At 47.9% G+C, this 23,734-nt stretch overlaps 1 protein-coding gene across 1 annotated transcript in view; it reads left to right on the plus strand.

Moving 5' to 3' along the window:
• The window catches only part of LOC124512262 (uncharacterized), a 32,900-nt gene extending 16,937 nt beyond the window's left edge, over positions 1 to 15,963 (plus strand). The window contains exons 3-4 of the mRNA XM_047079749.1: positions 14,023 to 14,234; positions 14,746 to 15,963. The gene's annotated coding sequence lies outside the window, so the exon portion shown is untranslated. The remainder of the gene's footprint in view (positions 1 to 14,022; positions 14,235 to 14,745) is intronic.
• The last annotated feature ends 7,771 nt before the right edge of the window (positions 15,964 to 23,734 follow it).

Below are 23,734 nucleotides of genomic sequence, written 5' to 3' on the forward strand. Positions count from 1 at the left end.
GTCACAAGGCCTAGGTCATTCTCCTCACTTCATCTCATCACAGGGGCATTTTTATCATCTCACATCATCACAAGAAGAAGGGTGAGTCCTGGGCAGTAAGAGATTTTTGAGGGTCACCGTAGCCACATAAATTTTATTGCAGTCTATTGTTGCAATTGTTCTATTTTAATTTTAGCTGTTACTAATCTTTTACGATCTCTGATTTACAAATTAAACCTCATCGTAGGTATGTATGTGTCAGAAAAACCTTATCTATCTATTCTTGAGGGAGGGGGGAGAAGGGCAGAAGGAGAGGGAGAGGGAGAATCTTAAGCAGGCTCCACACCCATTGGGAGATCATGACCTGAGCCAAAATCAAGAGTTGGACGCTTAACCGACTGAGCCACCCAGGCACCCCTAGGGAAAAATGTAATACATACATATACATATACATATACATATATTATCCATGGTTTCAGGCATTCACTGGGGGCCTTGGAATGTATCTCTGTGGATAAGGTGGGGGGACTCGTGTGTGTGGGTATATATGTGTGTGTGTGTGTGTGTGTGTGTGCAGATATATACATGTATGTGTGCATATATATATACATATATGGTTCAACCTTAAAAAGGAATTGTGACACATGCTACCACATGGATGAACCTTGAAGATATTGTGCTAAGTGAAATAAGCCAGTCACACAAAAAAGGGAAATTTTGTGTGATTCCGCTGGTAGGAGGTACATAGCATAGTCAAATTCATAGAGACACAAAGTAGGATGTGGCTGCCAGAGGCCGGGGAGAGGGAATGGGGACTTAGTGTTTAATGAGCACAGAGCTTCAGTTTGAGAAGATGAAAAGTTCTGCAGATGGACAGCGGTGATGGCTGCACGACACCGTAAATGTGCCCGATGCCACTGAATTGCACACTCAAAAGTGGCTAAAATGAGTAAACTTAATGTTATGCATATTTTACCACAATAAACAATTTTTTTCTTCATGTGGAAATGTACCGTCTCATAGACTCAGTTCCCTGCAAGCTCTCTCCGTGGGTCGGTGTAACCATCCCCTTACTTCAGGGCAATGCTGATCTACCCAGGACTGGAGAGTACTTATCCTATTTGCAGATATTTCCAGGGAAGGGAGCCCATTACATTATTAGGCAATCTTTTCCAGTGTCTCAAAACCCCAGACATTCTTGGTACCAGACCTTTCCTGCTGCACCTGAAGTTAATTTTTTCTTGGTCAGTAAGTGCTTTGTCAGCCCACTGACTCTTCACACACTCAGAGGCTCTTGTTACATCACCCCCCTGCGTCCGAGCTGAGGGCACCAAGAACGGGCTCGTGGGTGGACTTCGAGGGCCTCGTGAGACTTCCTCTCATGCTTGCGTCTCCCTGGCCTGATGGAAGGAGCCCAGCCACCTCTCACCTCATTTGAGATGCAGTTGGTTGGGTACTAGAGTTTTCTCTTGCTTCTCCCCTCTGTACCCTTGTGTCGAAGGCCTTTTGCTGCCAGAGGGTGGAGGTCCCCAAAGGACAGGGGCAGACCCGATGGCTCATTTCAGCAAGCCCCTTGGCCTCCCCTTTGACCACAGACTGCATGGCACCTTAATCAGCTGCTTGGAAGGTATACTTGGCAGGTATGTTCTCCACGGCCTGGAAGATGCTGACCTTGTCAGCTTAGAAACATCAAAGGGCTAATGCGGGAAAACAGGGGTTGAGAAAGACACCATCACCTGGGTGCCTGTTGACCGCAGGCTTGCAAGACTGACACAGCTGAGAAATGTTGTCAGGAACTCGGAGGAAGTGGAGCCTTCTCTGTTGTGAGGACCTGCTCCCAACCCCCCTCTGGGGCACAGGAAGGGGAGGGGGCGAAGCTAAATGGTGGCCCATGCTCAGTGACTCAGATGTCACTGCCACCGCAAAGGGAAATCCGTGTGGGGGTGGGCATCTCCAGAGACCTCCCTCACCTGTGATTCAGGGGATAATAACATCACTCCTGTCAGCCTCGGGACATTTGTCAATGGGCTTGTGTTGATGTTGACATTTTTCATTTCAACTCATGGCTTATATGAAGGACTTGGCCTTGAGTAAAGGCTGAGCCCTGAGGAAGAAACAGCCCTCATATGTCCTGCAACTAGAGTGGAAATGAGGAAGGAGAGTCCCTGCGGGTCAATCCAGTAACTGGGGGTTCCTACAAGCTGGGTGATGGACACTGACATTAATGCAGTTTGTGCATCATAAGGTGATCTTGGTCCTTTGTGTTTCCCAGAGAACTGGGAACAGAGCGAATCCCAGATGCCCTGGGAGAATTTTCATTATGTTCAGGGGGCTGAGGGGCTGTTCTCCATCATTTTGGGAATGCTAGTATTAGTATTTGGTTGTTTTTGTTTCTTTTAAAAAATCACCATGTGTGGGTTTTCTTGTCGTATTTGCTCCTATCACATCCTCCAACCCCCAGACTCACCCGCCTGAGGAGCTGGCTTCAGGAAACACAAATCATGTGCCGCAGAAGGTATGGGAGCGGTTGCCCAGGTTTCGTGTGAAGAAAGGGACAGTATCTGTGTTATTCACCTGTGAAGTCCCAGGACCTTGCACGTTGCAGGCATACAGAGGCTCCGATTCATAGTTGATACATCTTACAGAGAGGGGACAATAGTCACAGAGAGTTCCTTCGAGTTGCCTGATATTCCGCAGCAAATCAGCAACGAGGCGGGGAGGTGAACTTCCCCTTCCAACTCACAGGCCAGTTCTCTGCAGGAAGTCATGCCTGTTTCTTTTTAAGCATCCTGTGGATGGCTTTGGGTGTCAAGTAGCTCTCCCGGAGGGGAAGCAGTGGACAGGCTTGAAGCTCAGGACTGGCTTTGAGACTGTGCCTCTGACAGGATGGGCAGGGCTCAAAGGCCTTGAAGAGCCGGGAAGGCCCTTCCTGAAGCAATCGGCAGGGGGATCGACTTGGTCCTTGGGGCTGGGGTTCCCTTGGTCTAGAACCGCCAAACGGCCAAATATTGGGACTCCGGTTACTAGAGGTGCTCCTGGAAAGGGTCTTCTTGCAGCCTGGCCCTTGGAGCTGAGGCAGGGCTGGGCCCTCTCCTCTAGGACAGGCTCCAGAGAGCCCAGAGCAAAAGGGACAGTGCATCTGCCTTGTTCCTTGGGGCTCTGTTCTCTTTCTCAAGGAGAAGGCTTCTTGCTTATGCGTTTGTCAACTGGGTCGGGAAAGTCTCCTTCCCCATGGACTGGATCAGAACTTGAATAGGAGGGATATCGTCTTTCCAAGAGTGCTCTGTACCTTGGATTGACCATCCTTTGTGTCCTGGTCCTGAGATCATGGGACAGAAGCGGGAACCGAACCGGGCTTTAGGACACCTTTGTTTGCCGGGCCTTGCTTCTAGAAAGCTAATCTAGGACAACACCGGAGACTGTAGGCAGCTCCGGTCCTGCCCCAGCCCCGGTTCTTCAGACCTCCCCAGACTCAGACATCCTTCCACACAAACTCTTGTTGTTCCATCTGTGGCCCAAACAGCCCGAGGCCTGGGACAAGGGTGGTTTCGCTGAGGCCATCAGAAAAGCTTACGAAGCGTGATCGGCCGCTGGCTGGGCTCATGCCGCCTCACTGCACTGGTGTGGCTGCCCCAGGTTCCCTATGGGACAATTAGCTCACCCACTTAAAGCCCATCAAAGGACTTGTTCAATATTCCGGTCCCCTTTCTGTTCATTTGCCCTGTCCTCCTGCCACCCTCTCCCACTGCCCCTCCTCTTTTCCAGCTCTCCGCTCCATGTACGACAAGGACCCTGAGGCCTGGAACAGCTCACAGAGCTCGCTTTTCTCCAGCCAGGCTCCATGGCTGCGAGGAGTGTGAAGGCGTTTTAGGGATAAGTCGAGAGACGGTCAGAGAGTGCTGAGAAGTTACGCCTGTTTCTTCTTTCTTGTCCTTTCCCCCTCTGGGGCTGACAGACCAGATTTTTTTTTTCTTTTTTTACAGTACATTTTGGCAAGCCCCATTTTTTTCTGACAGAAAAAAATAACAGGCATATTTTGGGCGATTACTCAACTGGGGTCCTTTGTGACAGGATATGCAGCTGCGTGACTAATGGAGCTGGCTTTCTCCTGGCTTCCTTCCCCTTTCAGAGCTCTTGTTTACTGCCCTATACCAAAAAAAAAAAAAAAAAAAAAAGCCATAAGCTACAGATTTTTATATAAAAAAATGCCTTGTGAGATACTCAAAGGCAATAAATCCTTTGGATATTCCATTTCTAGGGCTGCAAACTCCCCGCCCTCTCCCACTTTTTCTTTTCAAATGCTTAAGCTCTTGACTCACAACATGTGAATCTTCTTCTCCCACCCCCACGTCCCTGCTTTCTTCTGAACATATGTCCAGCAGATCGTGTGTGTGTGTGTGTGTGTGTGTGTGTGTGTGTTTGGAGAGGAGAGCAAGATGGGAACCATATTTTTGGTGCTTAACTCAGCAATTGCTAAAGGAAGGAATAATGACTTCCAGGGGCCTCGGGATCTTTTTTTCCAAGGCCTGTGTGTTTCCATAATCTATGACAATTTTGTGGTGTAAGCAAAAGTTATTACAAAACATAGAACTAGCCTAATGAGGAAGGGTATGTTGTACACAGGGAAGGACTGTCTCTTTATAGAGGAAATCCAAATTTTGGCTGGCTTTGGAATTGAGAATCCTTGGGCTTCCCATAGAACTTTTGGAAGAGACTCTCTTCAGCCTCTAGTGTTCGGCAACTGGGACTGACTTTTTAGTTTTTCCAGAGATCAAAACAGCTTTTCATTTCAGAAAGTGTCAGGCCTGTGGATGGGAAAAATGAACTAGCTAGTCAGGTTTGATGGAGACAGATTGGTGTAGATGAGGTGTATGATTTGTGGCCAAATGATGAGTTTGAGGCTCAGTTGGGATCTGGAATAAGTCATTTAACACCTGTAGGTCTCTGTTGCTCTCATGTGAAAATTGGGATAGTGTCCCCTCCCCATAGGTGGCTGACAACAAAAGTGAGATGACAGAAGTCCATGACACGGGAGGGAAGTGTGAAGAAGTATGCACAGTGACGCTTCTTCATCCAAAGCACCACGCAAGCTTTAAACAGAGGAGAGAGGCTTGTTCCATGACAACTGCCCACCATGGGGACAGAGGCTCTTTATATAGCGGCCCAGGACACAGTCTTCCGGGATGTTTCTGAGGCCGGTATCGCCTCCAAGTTTGCCAAGTCCCTAGTCATCTTCCACATGGGTCTCAGGATCCTAACTTTGATCACAGGCCTTTCCTCATCAGGAAACTCTCATCAAAACCAGACAAAGGCACCACTAACCTCATCTTGCCTGCCTTTTCTTCTGTAGCTAGCTCATCCTTTGCCCACACACTGCCCCAGAGATGTGAACGCTGGATGCGGTTTACTCTAGCCCTTGGCCCAACATTTTCCCTGACGTTGCTTGGAGGCCCCCTCCTCCTTGACCCTCCTTCCAATCCTCTTCCTGCTCCTCTCTGTTCAACCTTGCTCATTTGTCATTTCCTAGAAAAGGTCACTGAAAACTTAGCTTTTCTTAGAGTCTACACTGACTAAAGACCCCTCAAGTGGACACCCCAAACCCTCCAGCAAACCCCAGCAACTATCTTTCTCACGCCCCATAGCTCAAGTCTAATGTCCTTGGCAAAGGCAGTTGACTTGATTTTGCCACAGGGTAAACTGAGGCACCAGTCAGGGAGCCAACTGGCCAGGGATAACATTGTTAAGTCTTTGACACAGACAGGAATAGAAACCCCACATCCTGATTCCAGTTTGCCTGGAGCTTAAAGAGGCACCTTAGCTTGGATATCCCAGAATAGTTTCTCCCAGGCTGACCAGCTGTGCCGTGATGTGTTGCAAGGGTTATTTTTTGTCTTGGCTTAGCTCTTAAAAAAACACCCCAAGCTTCCTAAAATCGGCCTAAGAAAATCCATTTCTCACAAAGTCATTTTCTTGCCAAGTATAAACCTAGTATATTACATCATGGATGCCTTTGGGCCTCACTCTCAGCTTACAACGACACTCAGGTATCTGAATTAAATTCAGAAATCACAGTTTATTGAAGGAAACAGATCATTAAGTCACTCCACTGGACCGAAGCCGTCGACATTGCTTATTTGGAGAAGCCGAACGTTGAATCATGTTCTCTTGGTTCAGGCGGACCTGGACCTAGCCGGGCGCTATTTAACGCCCAGGTGTGGCCATCAGATGGCAGATGCCCATGGGGGCTAATGGGAAGAGGCAGAGGTGTGCAGGAGCTGGCTGGCATTGGCTGGTTGTTAAATTTTCAGGAATTTTGTGGGCCGGTTGTTAAACACAGCCGTTATGAAAATTAAATTATATAAACTTACAATCGAATACATCGTATTCAAAACAAAAGTAATAAATATTAAAAAACAGATCACATCCTAATTATTTTTGCTTCAACTTACTATTGTCCGTGCTTTTGATTTACATGTGTCTTACATCCATACGGCGGGAATATCGTACAATGGTATGTCGCCATTCGTCTCTCCCCAACTCCACGTCCGGCCACCTCACAGTGGGACGTTTGGAGTCAGCCACGGTGAGAATATTTATGCCACAGAAATTGGCAAACTCTACAAATCAGGGCTTGCTTTATTGTTTCGTTGATCGTCTAGATTTAAGAACATGATACAGAAAACACTAACAAGGTAGGTAACCTATAGAAGCGTGTCATATCTGTAGCAGTGATGTTGTGAGTCACACAAGGAACTGAGGTAATGTTCTTCCAGTATCCAAAAGTAACCATCCACTTCAACAGTTGCTCCGTTGTTGACCAAAGAGTGAAGTTCTGAAATACGTCTTTGTTGTTTTACTGTTGTCTTACTTATTATTGTCAATGAGATGACCAACCAACATTCATGTCAGCTCTACTCTTGGAAAGCTGGCTGTTACACGCTTACCATCGCCTCCTGGAAAGGAGTGTATATGGGCTGCTCTCTTGGGGGTCCCGGAGGGAAGACCACCATAGAATACCTGCAACTCAGCAGTAAGGAACATGTCTGAGGGGCAGCTGGGGAAGAGGAAGGACTTAGTGCTGTGAAGGGACCAACACAGATGATCCAGTGTAGAACCAGCAGTCCGAGATGAGCCCATCTGAGCAGGAGTGTGGAAAATATAGTAAGATAGGCTGGGTTGAAATATACCACTGGACACCAACGAGGTTAGACAGTAGAAAAGCCATCGTGACTTCTACATTCAAGGTGAGGATCGATACTGTATATTCACAGCGCTTTAAAGTTCTCAACGCCTTGTTTGTCCACGAGCTCATGTGCCCACTGGAACAGAACCAGGAGGTCGATGGGTAAATTAGCTCTCAGCATCATACCCATTTTACAGATGGGAAACTGAGGCAATTGGTGGCTAAGTAGTTCACCCAAGGTTACTCTCTCCATATCAAGGGCTCAGCTGGTGCTTGATGGAGAAACAGGAATAGTTCTTTGGGGTCAGACACATCTGGGTTAAAAATCCAACCTTGTTATTTATGTAACTTTGGTAAAGTTACTTTGCCCTTTAAAATCTCTTTTTTTTAACTTACAAAATAGGGACAACAATGTCTAGGTCACAAATTTGCAGTGAGGGTTGGTTTAAATGAGATAATAGGTATGGGGAACTGGTACTTAGGACACCGTTGATAAATGTTCATTTCCTTCTCCCTCCTACCACAATGTTTTAGAATTATTTATATTTGATTTTGAAATGAAGTATATGACTCTTTTGGCTAATGTATCTTTCTAATTATAATTTTTAGGTTTAAGTGGAATTATTCTGTATAGTTTTAGGCAAAACAAATTAGAGGAGGTAGGGGCAGGGGCAGGGGCAGGGGCAGGGAGGAGGGGGGGTAGGCCTGAAGAGAGCTAGCCCAGGATTCAGATTTGGTAAAAGGCTCCCTCACTCACTGGTAATGGGAGAGAATCCACACACGCTGTCATGTTCAGCAAGGCGTCTCTGTGCACCAGGACCTAGAGCTCCAGGTGGCCTGCCCCTTTCTTGACCTAGGCTTCCGCATCACCACCGGCAGAAGTGGGGAGGTGTGGCCTCTTAGTCCTCTGTCCCCTGAAACACTCACAGCCTCACCACCATGCTTTGCCCTGGGACAAGGCCGACCCCACAGGAAGCACAGGCCTCAGGCCATTCCTCATCCAGTAGAGAGGCAGCCTTCTCACCCACCAAGGACACCTGCTCCTTCTGCCCAGATTTACTTTTCTTCTTAGCACCTGTCTATGCCATGCTATGTGATTTATAAAGCTGAACGCTCCACGAGGGCAAGGCTTTGTGTTGATTTCATTTGGGACCTAGAACAGTGAACAGAGAACGTGGAAAGCTCTCACTTAAGTAGTTACTCAAAGAGTAAAATGGGTCATCACCTCACTGCCTGCCTCACCTCACTTCTCTGTTTCAAATGATAGTCCATTCTTTGATGGAGGTCGGTGGACTCAGATTTGGCTCAGGCCTCACAAGCATGAACTGTGGTGGTGGACGGTATTCTCAGAGATCTAAGGGGAACTCCATGAAGAGTCAGGGGTCCCTGAGGTCGGGCAGCTGACTGACCCACAGGGACTGAACGAGGCAATAGAGCTCTGTGGTTAAGAACGTGTGGGTTAAAATCCGGCCCCTACCACTATAGCTATGTAATCTTGAGCAAGTTATCTTCTCCCTCTCTGAGTCTCATTTTTCTTATCTGTAGAATGTGGATAAAAATATCCGTGAGGTTATGGCATGGATTAATGGGATAAAACATGGTGTGCCCTTAGCACAAAGCCAGGCATGGAGAAAGGGAGCCAGTATCCCTCACCTCACAAAGGAGGTGGAAGACGGGGCAGAGGAGCACGGCCCGGGGAGCTAGGACAAGCCAAGCATGCTCACAGCCTCGGCTTCTGCAGACACAGCCAAAGCCTGACCAGCCTGGCACGGGGCACTGCAAAGGGGCTTTGGAACAATGACACTGGCCCAGGAGGATCTGGCTGAGACATGGAGCTGTCACCATCACAACCTCGCCGGACCCAGAGGCTGCTGGCATGACTCCAGTGACTTTGAGTATGTATGGTGGCTAACACAGATTGATCTCCTTGGGCAAAAGAAACACAAAGGCACCTCAACCCGTAGGAGAGGATGCGTGCATCCGCATGCGTGCGGGAGGATACCACGGCTGAAGCCATATCCATGTTAAGGGACACAGAGATTCATGCAATGCACAGAGTTGAAGACAGCAGGGTTTAGAGCACAAGGGAGGAGAAATGGGGCAAGTGGGGAGGGGAGGCCTCGTTTTCCTTGCACAAGACAGTCACGGTTTCCTTCTGAGGGGTGGGTACTCAGGGGGCATTGAGGGCAGCGGGCGTGGTGAAAGGGCAGGAGAAGAGACATCAAGGACAGGCAGTGACGTGTGAAAAGGTCAAGCCCACGTGAAGAGGACTGGGCAGGGGGAACAGGGCAATTGGGAAGTGCACAAGGAAGCTACAAGCCTGTGCAGGGCCTAATACACCAATCACTAGGCGAACAGTCTGCCCCTGAGTTCCTTGGGACCAGCCCGTTTTAGCCCAAGAGTCCCTCTTCTGCTTGGTGTTTTAAATGCGGTGGGTGCTCAAGACTGTATGATATATGGGAAGGTGGAACTAGAATAGGGGCCAGGAGATTTAGTTTGAGGTTGCTGAAATGTCATCTTCTAGCTTCGACCTTGTGCCTCAGCTTCATCTTCTGTGACACCTGGAGGACCATGCCTGGCTCCCCCACCTGGTACTCACTGTCACGGTGAATGATAAGCACTGAAAGTATGTAGTCAGTCTCACAGGCCTGTCTATTAACCCCTGGGGCCTTTGATTCCGGGCGCTCCTCAGACCACTCACTTCAGCTCCTCAGACCACTCACTTCAGCAAGCCCACCCGACTAGTTCGGCCCCACGAGAAGAGGGGGAGCTGCCCTGGTTGGTTCTGACCTCCCGCTGGCCTGCCTGCAAGTGGAGACAAAGTCCCTGGATCCTGGGCGCTGAGGCTTATCGATCAGTCGATGCAGCTCAGAACTAGGTGCGTGAACAGACACCTGCGAAGCAGTCTGGACTCTTTGCTTGAAAGCCATCCGAGTGAGCCAAAGGATGCCTGCCCTCTCTGCATTCCTCAGCAAGCACCGCCACCCCACCTCCCCACGCCTGCCTCGCCCTGGAAGCGCCTGTGCAGGTGTCGACACGTACACTTTTCTGGACGCTGGCTCTCCCCTGACAGTATGCAACGCAGGTGCACATTCCACTCTCCTGCAGTTACCTTTGCAACTGTGGACACGCCACATTTCCTTAATCTCCCGGGTCTTAGTTTCCAGAGCTACAGAGTAGGAGCCACTGACACTCTAAACCTCCTGCCTACTGGGAAATCTTCCAAAAGCTATTGTGGAAGTTGTAGATGCTCTGGGACCGCTATGGGCCAGCCTGAATTCCCGCACCAAAGGCGGCCACTTCCCTTGTTCTGGTTCAGGGCCTTTGGGGTCCCCAACTGTCACCTACTGTGAGGGTCTAGAGCCAGCCTGCCAAGATGGGGTTCTAGCTTCTACTTACTAGCTGTGTGAGCTGGGCAAGTCACTTTAACCTCTCGGTGCCTCTGTTTTCTCATCTCTAAAAGAAAGAATCGTGGCGGCATTTACCTCATAGGTTGTTACATACATAGCATGAGCTCATACCCTTAAGTTACGAGTTAACACAAATGTGTGAGTTCATTCGTGAGTGTAAAGTGCTTAAACCTGTGCCTGGCACACAGTAAGACTAAATAAGTGATACATAATAATAACAGTTACTATTAGCCATTTTCCACCCCCAGTTATTGCTCTGGTCCCATTTTCCTGACTTGCTCACCATAGCCTTAGGGCCCGGCCCTGTTTACCCTAGGCTTGCTACTACCATGAACACCCCAAGACCTACGGAAGCAGTGGGTGGAAAGAAGGTTGCATAAAGTAGGATGGGATAGGGGGTTGAGAAGAGAATGTGGCTGCTCTCAGGGAGGGCCGGGGAGATGAGAATGGCCTAGAAAATGGGATAGGAGGAACAACGCCTAGGCCGGCCTCCCGGGGGCCTGATAGCCCGATGCAGTAGCAGACTGTCTGTGGACTTGTTCTCATATCTGGGGTCCACCTGCACCTCTGTTTTAGGGGAGTGAAGCCTTATCTTTGTGTTTCTTTCCCGGGGTGGGAAATCAGTAAATGACTCTTCAATTGAACCACATGTGAGAGTTAGCGTGCTAACCAGCAACTGTGGTCTGTGCATCCCAACCCGAGGCCTTTTCTGAGTACTTCTGTCGCAAGCTGGCCCATGAGGGAATCAGGAATCCCCTAGACACCCAAGCAAGCTCAGAGAATAGGAGTGCTGTCTCATGCCCATCGGCCTAGACTCTAGGCCACTTCCCTCTGTCATTTCTCACCTACCCCGTGGCACCGTGTTAGGTCTGAACCAGATAAACCCCAAAGACTTGAAATCTCCTCAAACTATATCTCCCCAGATGTTTTTAGACCCCCCTCAAGCTCCCTCTAGATGTTAATAACACCCCAATCCTGAAGATACGGTCTTAAGGAAGGGGGCAGGAAAGGCTTGCCTTGTCTACCTGCTGCCTCTCTTCTCTCTCCCCTCTGCTTGTCCTCCTGGCCTGGAAGAGCTTTCTACTGTCCCTTCCTATCTGGGGGAAACTTCCTCAGGCTACCTGCTGTCTTTTCGGCATTATGACTTACAGTAAAGTTCCGTTAGTAGGTTTCCTGGCTTTGCTCTTGTTATGTAAAAGGCAGATTTTAAAATTTAGGAATCCTCTTTCCACAAAGCCTCTAGCAGCTCATGAAAGTCAGTGTGGACCTTCCAGGCTGAGCAGTGGCCCTCGTCCCAGATGGTGTCCTCTCTGCAAGAGGAAGCAGTAACAAGACATGACTCACAAAGGAAAGGAAAATACAATGGTTTAGGATGTTCATTGGTTTTATCCCCGCATACTGAGGAAATGAAACATGTATCATGATGCTATTTCTGTATAATTTGACACATTTGATACTTACGCAAACGTATTTAAAGTAAATAGGAAGGGCACACACTAAGTGAAAGTGATCTTTCCTGAATGGTGGATATAGATCTGATTTTCACCTCTGTTTTTTGGCTCAAACGTATTTTCTACAATTAATATGTTACCTTAAAGTAAAAATAAAAGAACAAAATGGATGACTTCTGACATTTTATGTGAAATGTTTTTTAAGATTTTTTTTTAGTAATGTTTATTTCCGAGAGAGAGAGAGAGAGAGAGCACGTGCACGAGCAGGGAAGGGTCAGAGAGAGAGGGAGACGCAGAATCAGAAGCAGGCTCCAGGCTCCAGGCTCCAAGCTGTCAGCACAGAGGCCGATGTGGGGCTCGAACTCACAAACTGTGAGATCGTTACCTGAGGCTGAAGTTGAACACTTAACTGACTGAGCCACCCAGGCGCCCCTTACGTGAAATTTTATATGAAACATATAAATGTATATTTCATAAATAAATATGTAGGAATATATGTGAATGAACATTTTATATGTAAAAAATTCTATATGCCTCTTCATTTATATAATTAAATATTATACAATAGATAACATAATACATATAATATACAATATAATATATACTATGCATTGGTATATAGGTGATTATTGATAGAGAAATACTGGAAGGGATTACAACAAAAACTATCAACCGCTTCCCAGTTGTGTTTTTCTGTATTTCCCACGTTTTTTTTGCACTGAGCATTTATTACTTTTGTAATTTGAAGGAAAAAAAAAGCTGTGTGTGTAGGCGGTTCACTTTGGTGAAAACAAAACTTGTCAAGCTATTTTCAGATCATCATTTATGCTTGTTCTCCTGGTAAGGTTATCTGCTTTTCTTAGCATGAAAACAAGCACCACTTCTTTCCTGTTCAACAGCTTCTATAAGAAGGGCTCAGACCCTGAAGTCACTACAGGATTTGATGTTTCAGTCTGGCCAGATCGGGCTTGTTCAGAGAACCGGTCAGCATGGTCTGGTGGCCTGCAGACTAGCATCTAGGTTTGTTTACAAACGGCAAAAACCCCACATGGTAGAGCACGTTCTGGGCTTCGTTTCCATGCACGAGGAACTCTGTCTTGTCCGTGTTGCCTGTCTGGAGGGGATGTACAGAGGATTGATCAGAAACACTGTTCATAGGCCAAAGCGAGAGAAAGGTGAAAGACGGTCTGAAGGGGGTTGTTGAGGCTGCATCCCAACTGTCCAGGCCCCTGGGGAGATCAACATGATGGTCTCTTGGTGGTTTTCTATCCCTTCTGATCTCCCAGACTTTCCTGATGCTTGCGTCGCTGTTTGCAATTTGTCCTTTGCTTTCTAGATTGTTCTGAGAGAAAACACTGATTTCTCCAGTTGCATTCTGGAGTGTATAAATAGCAAAGTTTTGGGTTCCCACCCTCTGTTTATGGATGTGCCCCAGGAACTTTTACTCAGTATATAAATGGGCTCCAGAGAAAGAAAGGTCTTAAAGAGGCAGATCTAGACTGTCTGGAACCTCTGGGCCCAGATGGGTCCATCCGCAAACAAGGACTTACTGTATCTCCTCCTAGTCCCGTTGCCCTTGGAATTCTCTGAGGGAACTTCCTCTCTGCCTAGAATTTTGAAATTCTCCGATGGAAGTTTGATCTAATGGCAAATGTACTTTTGAGGCCTCAGAATGTTTTCCACTCTTCACCAATCAACCTTCCACAAAGCAGTTTTTAAATCCTTCCCTAGCACTAATAAGGATTGAGAAACAATAGAGGTTTCATGCTCTTGTCCAAATTGCATGGAAAGTTCCAGGGGCTCCAGGAGGGAAGGATGGGGAGGAGAATAAAAACAGAACACCACGGTCTCAGGATGTCCAGCTTAAAATATTAGTCTCTGAAACTCACTGCTTCTAACATGTCACTGAGTCTGTAAATACCATTCTCATCACCTGGGGTTGTAAAGCTAACATTGTTTAGCTTTCTGGCTTTGCATTTATGGTTTTGTTCGATTGCAGGACACTGTTCACCCAACCGCCACCTTCCATGGGCCTTTGTGGGATTCTAGGACTATCAGGGACTGCCTGGGAAGGAAAACTTGTTCCGCCACTGCCCCCAAGAAGGGACCACCTGGGCTCACAGTCACCGCTCACCGAACATTCCTATAGTTCTTCCAGGTTATGCATTTTTGTGATCACTTAACTATCTATTCGGATAACCAATCAAATCTGTAAGTATTGCCTTAGGGTGTTCAGAGCGCTGGGGAGGCATCCTTGGAGCACACATTCTGAGATAAGGTTGGGGGACACTCAGGCTTGGGGAGACAAAGGCCAATACATCTGAAACAGAGAACGTGTGTGATAGTTTTCAATAAGAAGGTAAGTTCTATTTGTGTGTGGAGTAGACAAAAAGAGCCATGAGTGGAGAAGGAGAGGGCATGGAGACTCCAGGTTTCCCAGAGGTTTGGTCAAGAGTGGGGGAAGGGGAGAGGGTAGGACTGGAGCTGGATCTCAGCCGATGGGTAGCATCTAGATAGATACTGTAAGCAGAGGGAATGGAAGGAGCAAGGACAAAGAGCAGAGATGGAGCAGGATACAGGGCGAGTTTGTAGGTTTGGCCAAGGTGGAGTTCATGGGGGAAGGCATGGCAGAGCAGACTGGAACAGCGGTAGCGTAGGGCCACATCACGGAAGGCTTTCAAAGCTTCCTTTTCACTATAAGTTCCCGTGTGCTCTTTTCCAGATAAAGACATGTTACCAGCAAGGACTTGTCCCAAAATCTGACATTTGCTCCAGACCTCTTCCTCCTGCCTCGTCCCTCATACTGACCCATTAGTAACGCCCCCCAAAGCACTGACCAACCCAGGACAGGTGGTTTGCCCAGTTATCATGGGTGCCTCATGGACAGTCCAGCCAGCTTTCCCTCAGCAGGGAGCTTCATTTTGCCAACAGAGCTGGACTGGGAAGAGCCTGGATCATGGGTTTGGGCTGTGTGTCCACCGGCTACCATCTTGGGAGGGCCGGTGGCAGACGCCAGGAGCTGGCCGGCATCAGGGTACAATCTGGTAGCCACCGAAAAGACCCTCATCCTCGGAGGGTCTGTGAGCCCACAGACACCTGCTTGCTTTGGCTCGCCTTGGCTGGGTGCATTTCCGGCAGAGAAGAGTGGGAAATGGACCGGTGGTTGAGAGCTGATAGAGGGAGGAAAGGGTCTTTGGTGCTGGAATGAGATATTTGTGAGCCCCTGTCTACAAACAGACAAATGCTGGCCTTGTGAACAACATTGCTGGAGAACACGACTCAAGTGTCACCGTTGCCTGAAGCATTCCAGTGGGAGATGACGGTGGAATGGGCCTGCCAGTGCTGCTCTGCACGTAAAAGGGAAGATTAAAAGGAGCAAATGGCCAGGAAGGCAAAGTGGACCATGTAATGAGGCAGAAGATGTGAGGGGTCAGGATGTGAGAGGGAAAGCCATTGATGGGGATTGCTGAGGACGGGGCACTCCCGAGGATGAGAGCTATGGTAGCGGTTCTTGGACCCTTTCCATGTCTGTGCTCTTGGCCTACTGCCTTCTATATGGATTCGTGAGACCAAGAAGCAAAAGGAAGGAAGAAGGGCTTCTCAGCAGAAATGCCCCCAAAACAAAGACTTTCTGCCACCAGCAGAGCTGCAGCTGGGGCTGGGGGACACTTGCCACTCCTCCCTGCCTCATAATCACGACTTTCTCACTCAAAGACTGTCCATCTGTCCATCCATTCCGCCAAGGCCCAGAGCCCCATGCTGATTTCCTTTGGAAGAGCCCCAGCTCCCGGAGCGGCCTCGGCAACAGCAGGGCCCACAGACGGCTCCAAGCCCAAGCTTCCCATCACAGGCAAGGGTCGGCCTGGTCCGTGGAAGTTAAAATAACACACTGGCTGTTTATGAGCAAGAGCCCTCAATAAAGTCATTGGTTGGTTCTCTAGGCAGCGTGTCTAATCTTCTCTGGCTGCCTTTCTGGGCCCGTGGCTCCTGATCTATTTTGGTCTTTCTCTTCTTTGACTCATTCTGGGGCTTCCTTGCCATAAATCTGAGCCCCCTCCAGTGCCTGGTCCCACCAGCAGGCAGACAATTCAGAATTAGCGGCGGTCATGGTTGTCCAAACTGACAGGCAGGGAAACTGAGGCACAGCAGGCTACAGGGCCTTGTCTTCTCTCCCACAGCGACCCAGCGGTGCAGCTGCCAGCAAGGCCCAGGGTTCTGGCTGGGACTTTAACACTGGAGCTTGTAGGCAAGGCTGGGGGCTATGTGAACCGCTATAAAGCTCTTACTGGGCCACACTTGGTACAAATCCCAGGGTTGAGTGTCAAATGGGATTGCAGTGGGGGTGGTTTGTGTGTGTGTGTGTGTGTCCTGCAGGCTTGATGGTAGTGTTCGAAACCTTCCCCATTCCAAGCACAGAATAGAGAAGGACCAGAAAACCCAAAATAGTGGGGTGAGAGAACAAAGAACCTTCCCAAAGCCGGTTCAAGCTGTGGACAAATAGTCTTCCTGTTTCTCATGCAAAGCCCCTGCCGCTGGGCCCAAGGGGCTGGATGGGCTGGTTTGGCCAGTCCAAAGCCAAGGCTGAACTCCTGACTCCAATCCCTCCCTCCGCCCCAGGCCTCCCTGGGTGCAGGCTTACGTGCTCTAGAGAGGGGAGTGGGGGGTGGGGGAGGTGGGCAGGCTGTTAGGGTTTCAGACACTTTCTAGGTGCCTCAGGGGACCTACATATTTCCTATGTAAAGTTCAGTCTGTTTGCAATTAGGCCTCTCTTCTTTGCTTATTTCCGGAGAGATTAAAAATAGCGAAATCAGCTTAATCTGGGACTCTCTGAGATCAACAAGGCCACTGTTTCCAACAGCATGAAAATACCAAACGGTCCCACCCACATTCATGGGTCACGCCGCGTGGCAAGGCCTGGTAGGCTTTCTGTAATGAAGGAGCCTTAAGTTGCTTGCATTCTCAACAGATAAGACTCTGTTTTTGGACCCCAGCAAGGATATTTTCAACTACAATGGAAGGTATTCCACACTGTTTAGGGCCTGAAATCCTCTCGTTCCTTCTAAACGAGCTCAAAGCTACGGACGCCTTTTCAGGAAAACCCACCTTGGTTCAATTATTTAACGAGTTTTGGCCCTTCCTTGGGAATGTGGGCACAGAGTGGATCCTGGGCAGCTTAAGGTATGAGGATCCCGCTCCTGACAGTCACCATCAGCACAACAAACAGGTTGTTTCATGGAGGTGGGGAGTGTCGTTGATCCTCAGCAAGCCTGGGGAGGAGCAGCCCCGATCTGCTCTGGGAGCTGGCTCTTTGGGCTGAGGAGGGCCATGAGTCAGAAGAACGCTTCCTTTTGCGCCCTACGTGTGTCAGAAGGGAAAAGCTGAGCTGCCATGGCACAGAACCCCACATCTCAGTGGTCATGCCATCTGAGACTGTGACGTCAAGATCGCTGTAGTCGGGGGAGACAGGACTGGATGGTTCCTGAGACACTTGTAAGGTCCAGCCCTGTAAAAATGCCTGACATCGCTTTTGTCTACATCCCTTTGGCCAGAATCCCGTCACATGCAAGGGAGGCTGGGAAATGGAGGATTTGGGGTGAGCAGGCGTCATCAGAGGCTTTGACCCAGCATCATCAGCCATAAGGAAGCCTAACGAACACCCTCTGAGAAACCTCTCACGAGGCTGCCGGCAGAGCTGTCCTGTGGACCGATAGGGCCTGCCGACTGCCCACCCACCATTTCCTCTTGGCATAGATGCCCACAGGAATGTGGCTGCCTTGGGGAGGCATCCTGGAGCCCAGCCCCAGGCTGGATGCCGAGATGAAGCCTATAGTAGGTAACTGGAGTGAATAAAATTAAGTATCTGCATTATTAGTGTAAGTAGATGTCTTCCAGACCATCAGAAGGCTGGTTGACAGCATAGGGATTTGTAAAAACTTGTCCTTCTTGGGGCCACAGGTTTACTGGAAGACGGACCAGGTGAGAGGCCTTCATGCTGCTTACGACGACGAGGGCCTCCCACAGGCAGCACTCACAGGGTGAATGCTCCCTCCTGCTGCAGGTGCCTGACTCACGTGGCTGGTCTGCCTTCAGCGAGGACACGGGGGCTACGTCCTCAGCCTCCGGGGGCCCATGGGACAGGGCTCAAGTGCTTTTTCTGGGATGGTGCTGGGAGGGGAATTCTGCAAATAGTGAACAGTCAGCAAAGGGAGATTTAATAAATAAGAGTTGATTCACATATTTTAACATCAACAAAATTAATAAAGCATTTCATCCAGACTGAGTTAAATGATTATCATGGATTTTCTTCTACGCTGGGGACTGATAGAGTTTTGTCAAGGGGATGTCCTTTGTAGTGCCCATCTTGGCATTCATTGGCTTGAGATTCTAAAACTGAACCCTCACTAATATGAGGATGAGCAGGTGGGAATATTGGTTCAAACTGGGTGTAATGGTTAATTTTATGTGTCAACTTGGCTAGGCTATGGTGCTGGTTATCTGGTCAAACACTAGTTTCTGTGAAGGTATTTTTTATTTATTTTTATTTTTTTATTTTTATTTTTTTTAAAAGAATACTTTTAAAAAAATTTTTTTACATGTTTATTTATTTTTGAGAGAGACAGAGACAGAATGCGAGTGGGTTAGGGGCAGAGAGAGAGGGAGACACAGAATCTGAAGCAGGCTCCAGGCTCCGAGCTGTCAGCACAGAGCCGGATGCAGGGCTCGAACTCACAAGCTGTGAGATCATGACCTGAGCCGAAGTCGGACGCTCAACCGACTGAGCCACCCAGGCGCCTCTGAAGGTATTTTTTAGATGTGATTAGTAGTCACGATTACTTGATTTTAAGTAAAGGAAATGACCTTCCATAATGTCGGTGGGCCTCATTCAATCAGTTGAAGGACTTAAGAGCAAAGGCTGAGGATTCTGCCTCCAGACTGCAGCATAGACAATCTGCCTGAGCCTCCAGTCTTTGGACTCAAGACGGAAACGTCAACTCTGATCCAAATCCAGCCTGCCTGCTGCCTTGCCTCCCATGAGCCAATTCCTTTAACTCTCTCTCAATCTCTCAGATATATGTGTGTGTATATATATATATATATATATATTTATATATATATATATATATCTCCTATTGATTCTGCTTTTCTGGAGAACTCTAACTCTGCACAGCTATGGGGAAAGCAGGTTAAATTACAAGTCATTTCAATAAGAGGTTTCACTACAGCAGTAATATTTACTATTTCATTAAACATAACAAAGACTAAACTTGATGGAAATGGTTTGATTACGCAATTCCAATTCTAAAGAGGTGGTGTTTGCTGGGGGAGCTTCCTGTGTGGGGCTCTCCTCTTCCTGTCTGGGTACCTCCTCATGCCGCTGTCTCACATTAGAGTGTGAAAAGCCTCTGTCGGTGCACCTGAGCCACAGCCTGTGCTTGCAAACTACACTCCTATGGCTGGCCCCGCCTGCTTTCTTTTCATTCCATTTCAATTATGTTTGTACCTTGAAACAGCAACTGTCAACTAGGGCTCTTTGGTTGCCAGACACAGGAAATCTGTCTCAATGTGCTTCGGCAACAGAAAAATCTAATGGTCCGTGTAACTGCAAGATCCAGAATCAGGGTCAGCATCAGACACAACTGGATTCAGGGCTAAAATAGTGTGTTATCAGGACTTGGTGACTTTTAATCTCTAAGCTTGGCTGTCTGCTATGTTGGCTTAAGATTCAGCTTTCATGTGACCAGAGAACAATAGCAGATCCAGGCCCTGTCCCTCTCAAATTTGAGGTTCAAGGGAAAAGAGTCTTTTTCCCCAAAGTTCTAGGGAAAACCTCCAGGTATTTCATTGGCTCTGACTGAGCAGATGCCTCTTCATACACCAATCACTGTGCCCAGGAGGATGGGCTGCACTGATTGGCTTAGACCTGGGCCGTGTGCTTCACCCTGAGTTAGCGGTGGTATTGGCTGTGCTAGAATCTCATGGAGGGAGGATGGAAGACAGTGTAGGATTCACCAGGAAGAAAATGGAGCACGGGTACCAGAAGAGAGTGGACGAATGCCCAACAGCTAAAATAGCAAATGAGAAAGCTTAGATATGCATAACCTATTTATTTACAGAAAAGCACCTCTGGGGGCAATGTCAGTGTGAAGTGGGTTCACTCTTTTTTTTTTCTTTTTTTTTGACGGCCTAGAATCCCTTCCCATATGTGCTTGGTACCATTGTGACTGCCAAGGTCACAGGTTCCAGCAGTAAAGTGTTCTTCCCTTAAGTCCCTTTCCCAACACCCAGCTCCATTTCCAGAACCTGATATAGACACAGTTGGGGAGGAAGTGGGGGGGGGGGACTATATTTCTGACAAAGCAATGTTTCCATTTCACACATATGACTAATAAGGAACTTGGCCAGGAATAGCTCTTTTGCAGTTTTGGAAACCCTGGCCTAGACCATAAATCACTGAATGAAGCTTTAGCCACAGCCCTTAACTTAAAACTCAGTTTCCATCTGCCCAGGATCTTGCTTGAGGAATGGAGCAACAGAAGAGCTGAGATTGAGTATCTAATGGTGTCATCCCATTGGGACAGTCCCTACGCCTGTGGGGAGGTCACCTTCCCATGGCATTGCCCTCAGCAGCAATCTAGGGTCAGGCAGAAATTCTGAGCTTGGTCCCTCACTCCCTTCTCCTGCTGCCTTGCCAATACAAGCCTTAAAAGTCATGGAAACATCTCTGGTTTTCTAACTCAAGGGATTCCAGCAGCAAAGGTCAGAGAGTGGGAGGTCATATGGGAGTATGTGGAAGGGCAGATATCTCTGGGCAGAAAGATGCTTGCCCTTGGTGCATCTGTGTGAGTAAGGGGAGACAGGGACTGAGAACACAGAACAGCATGGCTTGGGGCTCTCAGGAGAGAGAAATCAGGAATGAGGGACATTGGCAGCCAAAAGAAGCATGTCTACGCTGACAATCCAGGACGCTTAGTTGAGCATTTCCATTAGGATAGACATCCAGAAAACCTCGAAGCTTCTAACGCAGGAGATAGAGGATAACATGGCACGAGATGGCCCACAGGCGTGGGCATGTGGATAGCTCACTAGGAAAGTTTCAGAACTAAAGATTGGATTGGAATGGCAAATAAGCAGACCAACTCAGTGTGATCAAGAACAAAGAAGATAGAGTCGGTGGAAGATTCAGTGGCAATGAATAGATAGCTTGGGAATTGTTGCCTCTCTTCTAACGGGGAGAGCTGTATTCCTCCATGTTGGTGCAATCTCCAACTTTCACAGAGCCCAGATCTGGGGGGAACCTTGTTTTGCCCTACACCAGCTAAAAATAGTAGGGTGAAATGTGACTGACCAGAGAACCTTTGACCTCTTTTGGGTTTAGCTTTTGGACAGAGTTAAGAGACTCTCTTCTGAGCCTTATTTTTAGTAAGAACATCATTGGGGGAAGGATGGGGTGGGAAGAAGCTCTGTAAGGGCAGGCTGAAGGGCACCGCGTTTCTTCAGCTTAAACACGTAGGGATCATACTTTATGTTGGGGAATTTTAAGATCATGTCAAAAAGGGATAGGAAGGGGCTATCAGCTAGAAAGTAAAAAATAGCCTTATGCATTATTTTTTGCTTAAAATTTCTCTTGAACATCAGTAATAGAGGGGACACATCGGTGGCTCAGTCGGTTAAGCATCTGTCTCTTGATTTCGGCTCAGGTCATGAGCTCGTGGTTGGTGAGTTGGAGCCCCGCATTGCACTAAGCACTAACAGCTTGGAGCCTGCTTGGGATTCTCTCTCTCTCTCTCTCTCTCTCTCTCTCTCTCTCTCTCCCTCTCTCTTACTCTCTCTTCCTTTCTCTCATTCTCTCTCTGCCCCTCCTTGACTCAGTTACTCTCTCTCTTTCAAAATAAATAAACATTAAAAAAAAAAGAAAATAAGTACTAGAATTGAAAGATTCTCCAGCTACTAACACGACAACAACCACAGTACTTGTATTTTCTTTCTTTTATAAGTGTGCGGGCAGATAACCTGCCATCTAAATTCCCTGATAGCCATAAAGAATAAAACCTTGCAGCACATTGCCAGCTTATCCTGGCACCAAAGCAACACACTCAAAGGTGAGAGTTTCTCTTAATACTAATCTGTGATAATTCTCATTTATTAGGTGCTTGCAATTTGTCTTAGTGTTTTACAAACATAATCTCATCAAGTCCTTGCAATGAATTTGTTAGGAGGGATTACTGCTCCCATTTTACAGAAGACAGAGCAGAAGCTAATGAAGTTAAGTAGCTATAAAACTAGAAAATGATACAGATGTAATTCAATCTTGGTCAGTTAGACCATAGGTTCTGTGACTTACCCATGTTGATGCTGTTGTCATCAACACCTAGGCCCTCTGCCCCCCACACTTGAGCGCTGTTATCCTAACTCTTCTGGCAACACGATTCAAAATAGGAGTGCATCGGTCGGCACTGGCAGGGGAAAGATGGCATGCTCCAATGGGGTAATCGAGGAGGACTTAGACATGGGGCTACTTACAAATCAATGAGCAAGGTTAAAGAAAACTAACAAGGTATGGTGAAAGCCTCCAGGGCCAGCAGCAGTGGGGGCCTGAAGGACAAAGTGGGAGAGGCATGAGAGAAGGTGCTCAGGAAAGAGACACCCCACAGGAGCCATGGCCTCAGAGGGACAGAGAGACACAGGGGAGCAGGGGCCAGTAGGGTGATTTTGCCCCACTGACCTCTCTCTTCTTGATGCATCCTATTGACTGAATCCAACGGAAGCCAGAGAGCCAGGGCCCCCAGTGATGCAGTCCTCAAGGTCAGCCTCCTGGAGCACAGAGCAGGGGGAGAAGGATGGAGAGGGGATCCGGAGGAGCAAATGGACATGAGCAGCATAATGAGTTAACAAGTCAAGGTGTCTGAGGGAAGCTTCTGCTTTGGGGTTCAGGGATAATCTCTATTTTACATACAGGCAAAGGGATGGCTTCTGAAGACTTAAGAAAGAAAATGCTGACTATTAGGAATCAGCATGGGCTCACCAAGAAAAGAGATGGTCTACCAGTTGCACGTTTTTTTTTGTAGGGGGCGTGGGATTCCTAAATTTGCTGGTGGCATCGCATTCCAGCAGAGCAGGAATCTTACGGCACTCGTGAGGACAATGAGGGCTGGAAGACCACGGAAATGCAATGGCTGGGGATGTGCTAAGTGATCTGACAGTGCTGGTAAGCAGAAGAATGTCAGCCTGGATGGGTAGTCTCATCCTGCATCCCAGAGCACTCCTGTCTCCTTATACTTCAGTGGTTCCACTGGAGACTGGTAAGAACTTTTAGAGGGCAAGCTTCTCTACCTGCAGCTAGAGGGAGTAGTTCATACCTTGGGCAACAGAATTGGATTCCGCAAAGACGACAACAGTTTGGATTAATTTTGGCTAAATACAACAGATGAAATACAATAGGGTTAGATGTACCTCTGGAACCTTGGGGGCAAAGCAAATGGAACTATACATGACTAGGATGGGGGAAGATGTGAAAAACTTGGGGGTTTGTGTTGACGGTAAACTTGACATGAGTCAACATGCATGATTACCAAGAAAATTGGTGTGATCTTAGGTGACGTTAACTGAAGAAGAGGGCTGAGGATTAGGGAGGTATTTCTCTGGCTGGATTCTTTATTGATCCATCCCATCTGGGATGCCACAGCAGGTGTCACTTTTATTTTTTTTATTTA

Source organism: Lynx rufus, unplaced genomic scaffold (assembly GCF_022079265.1).
Source record: "Lynx rufus isolate CCGP_SWC_20201006 ecotype Redwood Valley unplaced genomic scaffold, mLynRuf1.p SCAF_17, whole genome shotgun sequence".
In the NCBI taxonomy this organism is placed as follows: domain Eukaryota; kingdom Metazoa; phylum Chordata; class Mammalia; order Carnivora; family Felidae; genus Lynx; species Lynx rufus.